Genomic DNA, 13,276 nt, shown 5'->3' on the forward strand with positions numbered 1-13,276 from the left:
AAATTAATTTAAGTAAATAAAAATAATGAATAAGTTTTATATTATGTATATGTTATTTTTAACAATGGTAACTCAAAATTATATTATAGACTTATTTTGGTAAAATTATTTAGATAGTAGTTAATTTGAAACGTTGTAGCATATAAATTGTATATAGAGCATGAGTAAATTTTATAAGCTAATTAACCATTGCCAGATTTGAATAACGAATATTCGTAAAATTGTTTTTCAATAATGTTTCGTAAAATCGTTATTGAACTGAAAATGAGGTGCTCTAAGTTTTTTTTTTAACACAATATTTAGAACTATCCATAATCCTTCCCCAACTTATAAATACGAGGACAATACGTTTCAACGTACTCTAACCTATATCCTCTTATATTGACAACAATACCTATACCGATCGAGTTAAGGCCGAACCGACAAATCAAATTTAATGGACTCCTATTTTAGGTTTAAATGCTTTTTATTAATCTTGTTTATGGGCATATCAATAACGAAATCATTTATTTATTTGGATGGAATTTGAATGCTTAGCAAACATCAGGATGTAATGTTTCATTGTTGGGTCAATGCTATCTATTAAAGGCCAGCTTACAAAAAGCAGCCCAACAATAAGCCCTAAGATTGACATTTTAATAAATAGATTTTTTAGTATCCCAAGTCCAAATTAAATTTAGAGGTGGGAAATCTTTGTCTACAATAATAAATTTATTACTAGAATTGAGTTAGCTCCAATTAGATGGAGTTTTTTCTCTCTCTCATAATTTGATTTGATTTTAACTTTTCTAGTTAAATTTGAGTTTTGATTTTGATTTTACAAAATCTGCTTTGTTTTATTGGTTTTGAAGTAAATTTTTTATGTCTTTCTCATAAATACATTTTGAAAATATTTTTTAAGTAAATAAAAGAAAATAAATAACTCTTATATATATATATTTGATAAATCTCAAAACTATATATGAACTTTGATTAAACTTATATTGTTACACATGAATTTTGATTTTGTACAATTTTATACATAAAATTTTCATTGGATTTAATTTTCACAAATCACTAATACAATTATCAATATAGAACCATTTTACGTTTACATGTTGCATACATATAAATAAATTGATGTATATATTTCTTTAAATATATATATATATATAATTGAATCAAAATTAAAGTTTTATGTATACATTTGAACCATGATAAAAGTTTTATTTGAAAATGTTTGTCGATTGGCATAGTTTTGTCTGCTAAAGTAGCACGCCAATTTTGATCTAGGTTTGTTTTAGTTTCGTATTTTGTTTCTTGGGATTGACGATTTGGATTCTACAATTATAATTTCTCTTTTGGAGTTGTTTGGCACGTCAACTATCCCTGATTTAAGGTTTTTGCTTTTTTCTTTTTTAAATTTTTTACCCACACAAAATAACACATTGATTTAGGGTTTGGGTTACCGATTGCACCAATCTACATAATCCACAACGAATCGCTGCCTAAAAGCTCATCATGGAAGACGTATTAACCGGGCTCCAGATCACGGATGAGGAAGAAGAGGCATAGCAGCTATATAGGGACTCCAGCCTGCAACAACTGGACTATGATCTATGTCTGGTCGAATTCTTTCTCACGGCTAGTGTGGTTCACTTTCTGGCAATACAAAACATGCTGGCGAATTTATGGCACCGAATAAGGGGTTTTCAAATTTCAGACCGAGGTGAGAAAAGATTCTTGTTCAGGTTTTATCACAAGGTAGATATTGGCAGAGTGACTAAAGGGGTTCCATGGACAACAACCACATCTTAGTTTTTCATCATCTTGGTGCTAACAAAGATCCAATGCAAGTAACACTAATCTACAATTATTTCTGGGTACAAGTTCATGTTCTCTCACCAGGATTTTTCTTCGAGAACATTGCCATACAATTCGAAAATTTATAGGTTCAGTTGAAGAAAATGGTACAAAATAAATAGGATATGGGTTTAGAGATTATTTGCAGCTCAGGGTTAGGCTAGATGTGAGAACTCCGTTGAAACGTCGAAAGAAAATCCAACTTTCCCCTTAGAATCATACATACGTTAAGTTCCAAAATGAGAAACTCACTTTGTTATGTTCTTTATATGGCGGCTTGGGTCACGGAGATAGTTTTTGTCCTGTCCGATTAAGGAAATATTTCAAAGAAACAGAGATAGGATGGGATATCTCACTTCGAGCTTCAAGGAGAAGGGCCATAACAACAAGGAGCGCATTAATAAAAGTGGATTGTGAGCCAAGCTTTCCAAATCGATTTCCTATGGAGAATGCTTCTAGCCGGTAATTAAGGGAAATTAACCTAGCAAATGAGAAAGGTCGGGATGGGCAGAAAATTTGAAAGGAAGTGAGACATGTACTAAAAAATAAGGCACAATATACCAATGGCCGCCAATGGACAGACTGACCGAACACAATGAATATCATAAGCTGAAACGTCCGTAGACTGAGGACAATGAATATCATGGTTTCTTAGTAATCTTATTTCAAATTTACAAATTGGTGATGGTTCTGGATTCACTTTTATGACTGATAAACATAAGGTATGTTAAAGACATTACTTAAATCATTCTTATTATTTTATGCTTACTTTATTAAACCAACCATCTAATACCTTTGTTTTTGTTTGCATTTAAGGACTGATGGAGAAGATTTCTGAGTTGTTGCCAAGGGTTGAGCACAGAGTCTGTGCAAAGCATCTATATGCCAACTGGAGGAAAGAAAATCCTGGAGGAGACCTGCAACAAGCATTTTGGGGAGTCTGCAAATCATACATAGCTACTGACTTTGAATATCACATCAAAAAGATTAACCTATCAAACATAGTTCCAATGTAAGTTTACTTAGTATTGATCCTGAGCAATGGTCAAAAGCCATTTTTTCTGGTAGGTCCATATAAGATGCAATTGACAATAATTTTGCAGAGTCATTTAATGCAATAATTTTAGGAGCTAGATCAATGTCTATAATTTCCATGTTAGAAGAAATTAGATAGTTATAGAGAGGATTGTAAACAATTTGGCCAAATGTAAAAATTAGAATGATAAATTCTATCCTAAGATATGTGAGAAGTAACACAAGAATATCCAAATGAGTTCATATTGTCATGTTAAATGGAATGGAGTAGAAGGGTTTGAAGTGGCAAACTTTGGTGATGTAGTAGTTGTTGACTTATTTCAGTGGTCATGTAGTTGTAGGAGATAGGATCTCATTAGCATCCCATGTTCACATGCTGTTGCAGCCATCTTGTGGAAAAAAAGTTGATATTTCTAATTTTGTATATAAGAAGTTTAAAAAATACGTATGGCTTTGTATTGTCTATTGTCCCAAGTGAAATTTTAGTCGAAAACTGATATGAGACCAAGTGACCCTCTATTCCAAGAAAAATTCCTAGGAGACCAAAAAAGAATAGAGCCAAAAAAGAGAGGGAGAGGGGAGTGGGAGTAAACTATCTAGAAGAGGGAGTGCCACAAGTGTTCCATGGTTGGACACAACTCCAGAAGCTGTCAAACTTCATCTACTGTAAGTGTAACTTCGTCTTAAGAATTTTATTTTAATGAAACATATGTTTAATTTGAGAACTATTAACATGTTTAATTTATAGTGTACACCTCCACCAGCTCCTTTTGATCTTGCTCCACTAGCTCTTTCTCAAACTGTTGCATCCGAAGCTTCTACATCATCACCAGCTCCTTCAACACAGCTAACTCCTCCCACCATTGCAGCATTTTCAGCATAGCAAATGCTTACAAGACTTTGTAGCAAGGGAAAGCAAGCTATGCAAGAGATTGAGTTATACACCAATGAGAGGATAGGGATGCCAATTTTGAATGTAAGTAGTTGATTGTTAAACTGTTTACTGTATTTTGGTGACATATTTTTTTAATTATGTGTTTTATGCATTATAGCCTGGTATGAGAGGGAAAACCATGGTGACTACCCAACCAAGTACACCAATAAAATGAAGGGAAACATCAACAAGGACACTATTGGCAGGACTCAATAAAGTAGAAACACAAAAAAGGCTAAGTCTAAAATCCCACCCAAGCACAACTGTAAGCCATGGAGATAGTTGATGTCAATCCATATTTATTTTGATGGTTTTAATTTGTTAACATACGATGGATGGTTTTATTTTGTTGGATCATTTTGATGGATGTATTTTGATGGACGGTTTAATTTTGTTGAATCATTCTGATGGTTATATTTTGATGGACAATTTATATTTATCCTTTATATATAATGGTGGTAATGGATGGTTCAATTTTGTTGATGCCAATTTTGTATATGCATGTACTTTTACAATATCATTATACAACAACATTATTCAATTCATTCTTTCTTAACAACTAATACAAATATATGGACAACATACCATCCACAAGCAAAATAACCAAAAAACATCATCCATTGTACAATTAACAACAACTTATAAGCAACCATTAATTTGTTGTTCCTTGACATTTTTTCCTTGTACAATTTTATCTTCACTTCCAAATGAGTTACCCTTAATTGTATTCTTCACATTTCGTCAATATTGAACTCATCGTTCTCAAGTCTTAATCTTCTGTTCTCTGTCAATAAATTCTTATTTTCTAGCATTATTTCATCGATTGTGCATCCTTTTTCTTTTGTAGTTGAGTTTGTCCCCCTCACTATTACCTTCAACCCATTGAAAAAAATCGCATCCCTCGGCATTCATTTATCACATTCAACAAAACAAAAAATATAATATTAAAAAACTAAGATTACATCTTAAACCAAAATTGCAACAAAATGTTATATGAAAAACATAAACCCCAATTAATCTCTTTGAAGTTCGAACACCCAAAGAATTTTCTCCCTTTGTTCTTTGGAGTATTCGCGTTGCAAACGGGAGCCTTTAACCCGCAATGGTAGTACACAACACTTCTCTACCCACTTAATTTTTTGTTCGTAGAAGAAGTCATGGTGAAGACATGAACAAAATGGAAAATGTAAGAGATAGCTAGGAATTGAAGAAAACGAGAGAAAACACGGAATGAAAGAGGAGAAAATTTAATAGAAAACAAAAAAGGGAAAAATGAAAGATGTTGAAAAACGAAAGAGAAATAGATGGCAAACGTTGAAGATGATGGTAAAAAAATAAATGCAAGAAAACGAAAGAGAAAAATGTTGGAAAATGATGAAGATGATGGTGAAAAATAACTTTAAAGGAAAAAAATTAAAACAAAAACTTCCAAAGGGTCAGGTAAAAAAAGAAACACGGATCAAAGGGGGTGTTGGAATTGCAACATGTGGCAGCGCACGAGTGGTCTGTGCTACCACATTAGCAAAATGTTAACAACGTTAGGCTCAGGTACCAAACCAGTAGGCGAAAAAAAATTGGGTACCAATGTAGGACAAAAAAACTATAGATACCGATATGGGAGAAGTGCACAAGTTTAGGTACTAATATTATATTTAACCCAATTGAAAATTGGCGGATCTTTAAAAATTAAATTCCTCACTTTCATAACCTCTACCAAAAGCGCCTAACCAACACGACGGAGTGCCCCAAATATTCTAATTGTCTAGAAACTGTTTAACATGTCTTCAGGGACTACCTAACAACAAGACAAACATGACAGGAATTAAATTTGCAATGGTCTCAAGAAAGCTCAGATTTAAACCATCAAAACTGAATGACTAGCCTCTATGAACAATTCCAAACAAGTGTACAAGAAAGTGACATGTATTCTATGGGTTAGTTAGATAACAAGAAACAAACTCATACACAAATTAACGATACTTACAACCAAGGAGATAGCAAAAAAAGTCATGGCCTATATTGCGAAAATAGATAAGGTAAGTGCAAAAACATGTAACAGAAAAATTTATTGCAAAAGTTGGAAGCCTCAAGAACGAACAATGGTAAAAATAAATTATGACACTGTCTATCAAGCCCATTCGCTAAATTCATGTACGAGGTTGGTGGCTAGAGACTTAAGCGAACATGTGATTGGAATCCAAACAATAAAAAATGACTATATACCTTCGGTGTGTGCTATCGAAGCTCTTGCATGTATCCAAGCTGTCAATATGGGAGCAGAGCTAAGGCTAAGAGATCTGACCATGGAAGGTAATGCTCGAACAATAGTTAAAAAACTGCAAGCAAACAAACCAAATAAATCACTAATAATGGCTTACATTGCAGATCTGAAAGAAATGAGCAAAATCTTTTGAACATGCAAGTTTAATTACACGCCAAGATTCGAGAACAAGGTGGCACGCATTTTAGCAAAAAAAGACTTTAAAAGATGAAAGGTACACTTATTTGGGAACTGAAATGCTAGAATTGGTGGCTGACGCAGTGGAGAGGGACAGACTACGAATAAGAGGCGTATAAATAGAAGCAGATCTGCTGGCGATCGAGATAGGAAGAATAATCGAACAGAAACGTTTTGTTGGGTCCGATGGAGACCAACATCTCTCAACAAAAAGAAGCTCATTTCACTAGAGGTAATAATGTTAAATGAAACCAAATGACAGTGATAAGATAATTTTTTTTGGGTCCGTTGGCAGCCAACATTGATCTACAGAAAAAACTATTGTCTCGGCTACGAAACGAAACCAAACAGAGGAAATCCAAAAGCGACAAAGATAAAAACAGTTGAGGAAAGATATGTTACCACCGAAAAAATAAAAGAAATAAGGGTTAAGCAACAGAGATAGTAAAGAGGAAAGCATGATGCCACATGAAAAAAAAAGAAAGGAAGTAAGGGTCGAGTAGTAGAGATAGCAAAGAGGAGGCTAACCAAATCAGGAAATGTTTAATAGGCAAATAAAAGTGATTGATCTTCCAAGAGGGGCCCATTCAACCATTGGAGAAAGGGAAAAGTAATCTTGGAAATAAAAATGTATTAAAATGCATTAAAATGCTTTAAGGAAATAGGAAGGCCATACATCATATTGGGATAGCAACAATGAAAGGGATTCAGTTTAGTTTAGGCTTTTCATTTCGTTTTTCCATTTTATTTTTAGGCTATTTTGTGGGTTATTGGGTCTAAAGCCAAAAACGGTTGCAGACTTGTTTTTGTTTTTTTGTTTTGACTCCCCTTAATAAAACCTATATGTTTCCCGTAAAAAAAAGTTTTATGTATATGATTGAACAAAATGAAAGTTCATGTATCAAATTGCATATTGGATCAAAGTTCATGTACAGTTTTAGATTTATCTCTAATCATTTATATTATAATGTAAAGTTATTTCACTATTTTAAATATAAAACATATTTTTACAGTATAAAAATTATAAATTAAATATTAATTTAATTTAATTTGATTAATTATAGTTTTTTTTAATTTGTTAAAAAGTCCACATACCATCTGTGCGAATCAATCTTTCAATTTCTCAATTTCTTTTACTCAGTCATGTTGGAAATATACTATTGTAAAACAAAACTGTTAGCGCTGACAGGAAACCAATCTGAGTGTAAATAAATAAAGTAATCACTATGCCGTGGAAGAACCATTGCCTTAAAAGCAAATTTGCCCTGATCGGTATAATCGTGTAATAGACGTCGCCCTTCAAGGTTAACACAATACTTTAATATTCGTACCCCCAATTAAAAAAAGGTGGAACACAATTGGTATTGCTTTCCTCAAAAGGAATCGAAATCGAAAAACAAAAGCAATTGGTAAAAAATCTAATTGACAAATAAACTGGAAGAAAACAGACGAAACCGCACTAGGTTCAATTCTTAGGAAAGATTAAAAGGGTCACAGGTGATTCTGCTTAAAACTCAAACTCCTAAACATAATTTCCCTTTTGTGTAATTTCGCAAAACACCAAAATTTAGAGAACAGAAGGATGAGAGTCGTTTTTCTCTTGTTGTGTTCTATGAAAAATGAAGAGAATGACTTTCTAATTATATTATTTTTTGAAGGGGCAAAATAGTAAATTTGTAGAGTTAGTTTCTTAAAAAATCTCAACAGCCAAATTCTGATTTTGTTAATTCGTAACTGTTTAGAAGCTAGATTTTGATTTTGTCAAATCTTTACCGTTTAAAAATATATTTTTTCAATTTTTTTGCATTACCAACATTCCCCCACTATTGCAAAATAATTTTTGTAAACATGAAAAAAAGGTAAAACGTGAAAAGAGCAACAACGAAATTAGTCGCTTAAATACTAGTATCTTATGGATTTGAACTAGTACGTAGTGAAATGAGTGATTATTCTCTTTAACAAGTGAAAAAATCTTGAACTTGTTAAGATAGGGGTTAACTCATAACACATGATTAATTTTAGATCCAATTGATGTTCCGCAATAGATCAACAAGTTTTAACTAATACACCTCATGATACTGGTAAGTGCTCTAGAAAGACTGTCCAATTTCATTCATAGAAGGTGGCTAGTCCTTCACACTTACACAGGTGATTTCATCAAGTCTATCTCAATATAAACCACCTAAATAAGGACTATGAAATCATTAAGAGCATTTATTAAGCTCGTCCTCTAAAATTTAAATTCAATGAATTCATCAAGTCCGTCTCAATATGACCATCCAAACTCTGGGATATAAACTCATTAAGAGTAATAAAACCAACATCACTTGTCAGTGAATTCATCAAGACTGTCTTAATAGGACCACCCAAATCTTGAGATATGAAATCATTAAGAGTGAGAACTCAACCTTATGTGTACATCGTTCGTCATAGAGATAAGTAGAATAAACACTATGAGCTTTGCATGGTTTCATTTGACCACATTTGAACTTAGAGAACTAAGTTGGGTATCCACCATGAATTCCCCAACCATTAGGCTCTAAGACCTATCCCTGTCGATGAATTAAGAACCATTTTCTACTTAACCCTTTGGTTAGTGGATCAATTAGGTTCCTTTCAAACCTCACGAACTCCAAAGAAAATACTCCATTCTGTTATATAGAAATCTCAGCAAGTAGATTCCTAAGCCACTCGGCTCAGTCAAGAGTTATAAGCTCTGAATTCGTCATAGAGCGAGCAATAAATGTCTGTTTAGTATATTTCCAAAAAATAGTTAAAGACATACCCACTTGTAAAACTGTAACACCCTATACTCGACCCGATCACCGAGTCCGGGTACCAAGTTTTATAATTAACCCAAATTACTAACAGAAATTCTAATTTGATTTATTACAAATAAAATAGTGCCAGAATTGATTCATATTTATCATATAACTTTTGTCCAATTTCTTTAAATTTCAATAGGTTTCGAAATATAACTACAAATAAACTTCCTACTGACACTAAGGTTTTTACAATCAATTTTCCATATTGAACATGTATATGTTTATATATGTACAATGACTTGGAATTTAAAATTTTAATAAAAGTTCACTTATTTGAACCTCGAGGCATAGCTTCTAAGGGTGCCCCTCTATATGCATGATACAACCATGACTCCAATAGCATGAACTTGACGGTGTCTGGCTTGGTCCCTCCACATGATCCTTCATTGAGTCATCCCTTAACCCTACATTCAAGGAAAATTGCATGTAAGTTTGAAAGAACTTAGTGAGAATCTATAGAATAGTGTTCGCAAGTCACTTAAAGCTCATGAATAAATGACTAATACACATAATTAGACTCCCTATATCTCATAGGAGGTTTCGTAGTTTGATTGGCATAAACGACGCCCACACGTTCTTCTTGAATGGATTGGCGAACACAATGACGGATTTAGGTAAAACTAACGTCTTTCTAACTCCCATTTGTGACTTAACATTGTCTAACTTCATAACAAAACTTTGATTACCTTGCTGGTTTGACTTATTTGAAGATAACCCCACAAGTAGTTACACGGATTGTCGACTACCTTTGGTGGACTTACAGATACCTCGCCACCTTGGCAGACTCCGTAACACCCCTTGCCCGAGACCGTTTCCGGAGTCGAGCTCGAGGCATTACTTTACTTGTCTTACTAGTTTGGGACATAAAAAGTTACTTTTGAAATCAATTTCCACATTTACAGCAAAATTGTCCACTAGCGCAATAGTTACTAAATCATTTATAACTTAAGCTAAGGAACTCGAAATCTAAATCCGTAAATTTTTCTTGAAACTAGACTCATATACCTTTTTACCATAAAATTTTCAGAATTTTTCATTTAGTAAATTAGTACAATTTATTAGTTAAAGTCTCCCCTGTTTCACCACTTAACTAACCTGACCTCTTGCCACTAAAAATAAGTTTTCTCACTGTAGGATTTTCATATGAAGTTATTACTTCTTTTTACAGAAAATAGACTCAATAAGGAATCTATACATATAAACTATAACTCATAAACATTTTTTAAAATTTTAATGATTTTATAAACTCAGAATAGGGGACTCCAAAAATAGATCTGACACTGTCTCACTAAAATTCACATATCTCAAAATATAAAATTTCTTTTGTTAAACCGTTAATTTTCATGGAAAATATACTCAATAAGATTTCATTATATATATCATTCACCTTCTAACTCATTGTATACTATCCTAGGTGATTTTTCAAAGTCACATCACTGTGTTGCTTGAGTTCTGTTTCTTTGCAAAATTTTACCCCTTTCATGTTTTCCATGCATAATTTATCATCTAGACTCTTATAACAACAAACACCTCCATACTTAACCATTTTAATAACCATTCATCATCAAATACTTACACATCATTCTTTAGAAAAATCATAAACACCATTCTTTAGAAAAATCATAATTACAAACATGCAAAATAACTAAATCCATATATATGCCATAACTCAAACGTGTTTCATCATAACATACCGAGCAGTTGTGGTTGATAGTGTGGACGATCTCCAACTTCTTTAGGATCCTTGAAGTAGCTTTGCAACACTATAAGAGAAAGAGAAATAAAAGAAGTAAGCATAATGCTTAGTAAGTTTACTAGCAGATAAATAACAACATTAAACACAAATAATTAAACTCAAGTGTCTATATCTCTAGTTTACTCTTTAGTTAATCTCATTCTAGTTCTCTTGCTTGTTTACTTAGTATACTTGTGTGCATAACTTACTCTTCTCTTGTTGCATCGTTGAATATAAATTATTAATTTAATAAATTCTTAACTCTTACAACTCACCTAAGCTTGCCATTTTTGCTTTTAACTGAACTTTCATGTATATGATTCATTTACTAGCCCGTTGAGCCACATTGGAATAATAAGGATACTTGGGTCTGATCATAACATGCCAAAGCCATGTCCCAGACATAGTCTTACATGGGATGTTCTCATATCGGTGCCCATGCCATGTCCCAGACATGGTCTTACGAGAGACCTCTCATCTCGGTGCCAACGCCATGTCCCAGACATGGTCTTACATGGGACCTCTCATCTCGGTGCCAACGCCATGTCCCAAACATGGTCTTACATGGGACCTCTCATCTTGGTGCCAACGCCATGTCCCAGACAGGGTCTTACATGGACCTCTTTACCCAAATGTCATGACATTTGTATCCGATACATTCTTCATGTTTCAACGGGGCTTTTTAACACCGATTCTCTGTCATCTCATACTTTAGTCAACATTAACTAAATTCATAAAATAAATGCATAATTTCTAGAAAATAACAATATTAATAATAATTATTGAAATATTGTATTTATTTACAGTAAACTTACCTCGATACCAATTATAGCCAAATTCACCAACGTAGCCTTCAATTTTATTCTTTCCCTTGTCTAACCTCAAGTTTCGTTCTTCTTGATCTAAAATAGAAAATTTAACTTATTTAATACTCACATTCATCAAAACATCCCTCGACTCTAAATTTTTCAATACAATTTTGCCCCTAAACTTTTACATAATTACATTTTTACCCCAAGGCTCGGAAATTAAACTTCATCTCTTATTCTTATGTTTTATAACATGCTGAATATTTTTCCTTCTATGGCGACATCAAATTCCCACTCTAACATGTATTTATGAACATTAGGTATTTTACCGATTGTGGGGTTTTACTCGTTTTCGCTTAAAATCGACTAGCAAAAGTTGTTTAACATAATTTCTAGCTTTATATTCTACCATAAAGCATCAAAATAAACACTTCACTAGGGGTGAGCATTCGACCGATTCGAATCGAATCGAATTGAAAATTTTCGAGTTAATCGAGTTTTCGAATCTCATTTTATCATCCTAACTTTATTTGAAGTTTTCTCGAATCGAGTCAAGTGAGATGGAATTTGAATCGAATTGAATCGAATATATTTGTTCGAGTTAAATTTTAAAAAATAATTTTGGGTCCTTGTAACCACTGTCACCCATCGTAATAAAATTTGTCCACCTTAATCAAACTTTTTATTAACTTTCGTCACCTCATAATTTATTTATTAATTTTTTATATATTGGTTAGCTTCTTTGCTTGCTTAGTTGTTTCAATTATCTTCAGATTCTTGTCACTATGTATTTTGGAATTAAAAAATATATTAAATGTAAAAATATGATTTTTTTAATAAAAGTTATTTTAAAAATAAAATGTGAAATTGATACCAATATAAAATTTTAACACGAATATTTTATGGCATAATTAATAATTCAATTTTAATATAAATATTCAATATGACTAAACAATTCAATAATATAAATAATATAAAATGTGAAATTTAATTTAATAATATAAATAGTAGATATAAATAAAATTATTACTATTTATGTTTAGTGAATTTTTTGGATAATTTTGATTTTTATTTGAGGGTAAAGGGTGAGAAGTAAAAGTTTAGGGGAAAATAAAAGTTTTGGAGAATAAAAGTTTGAGGAAAGTAAATATGGGGAGTAAAATTTTGGAGGAAAATATTAAAAAAATTGGAGGGGGGAGGGTTTGGGGTAGATGGGAGGTGGGATGGGAAGAGAATAAAAGTTTTAGGGGAAAAGTGGGAGGGAGAAAATAAAAGGTTTTGAGGGTTTTTGGGAGTAAAATTTTGAGAAAAAATAAATGGGAGAGTAAAATTTTGGTGGGAAATGGATTTTGGGTAGATTGGGGGTTGGGAGGGAAAGGGAGTAAAAATTTTGAGGGGAAAGTGGGAAGGAGTAAAAGTTTTGAGGGAAAAGTAAAAAGGTTTGGGAGTTTGGGGTAAAAATGTAAAATATTATAGTTTGATATTCGAATTATTCGAATTATTCGAGTTATTCGAATTTGAAAACTCAACTCGATTCGAACTCAAAATTCGAAAAAAAAATTCAAGTTGATTCGAATAACTCGATTAACTCGAATAACTCGATTCGTTTAACTCAAAATTTGAAATTTTTTTCAATTT

General features: G+C 32.5%; 2 long non-coding RNA genes across 2 annotated transcripts; one reads left to right on the forward strand and one right to left on the reverse strand.

Annotated features, from left to right (window-relative positions):
* The first annotated feature begins 1,249 nt into the window (after window positions 1–1,249).
* LOC105790675 (uncharacterized) lies at window positions 1,250–4,240 on the forward strand. The gene is made up of 4 exons (XR_001132563.2): window positions 1,250–2,564; window positions 2,659–3,543; window positions 3,626–3,853; window positions 3,930–4,240. It is a non-coding gene; the product is annotated as an uncharacterized LOC105790675 (long non-coding RNA).
* A 37-nt stretch (window positions 4,241–4,277) lies between these two features.
* Window positions 4,278–6,743, reverse strand: LOC128032064 (uncharacterized). The gene is made up of 2 exons (XR_008188188.1): window positions 6,311–6,743; window positions 4,278–6,147 (listed from the first exon to the last, which is right to left on the reverse strand). It is a non-coding gene; the product is annotated as an uncharacterized LOC128032064 (long non-coding RNA).
* Between the last annotated feature and the right edge of the window lie 6,533 nt (window positions 6,744–13,276).

The sequence above is a fragment of the Gossypium raimondii genome, chromosome 8, assembly GCF_025698545.1.
Source record: "Gossypium raimondii isolate GPD5lz chromosome 8, ASM2569854v1, whole genome shotgun sequence".
Lineage (NCBI taxonomy): Eukaryota > Viridiplantae > Streptophyta > Magnoliopsida > Malvales > Malvaceae > Gossypium > Gossypium raimondii.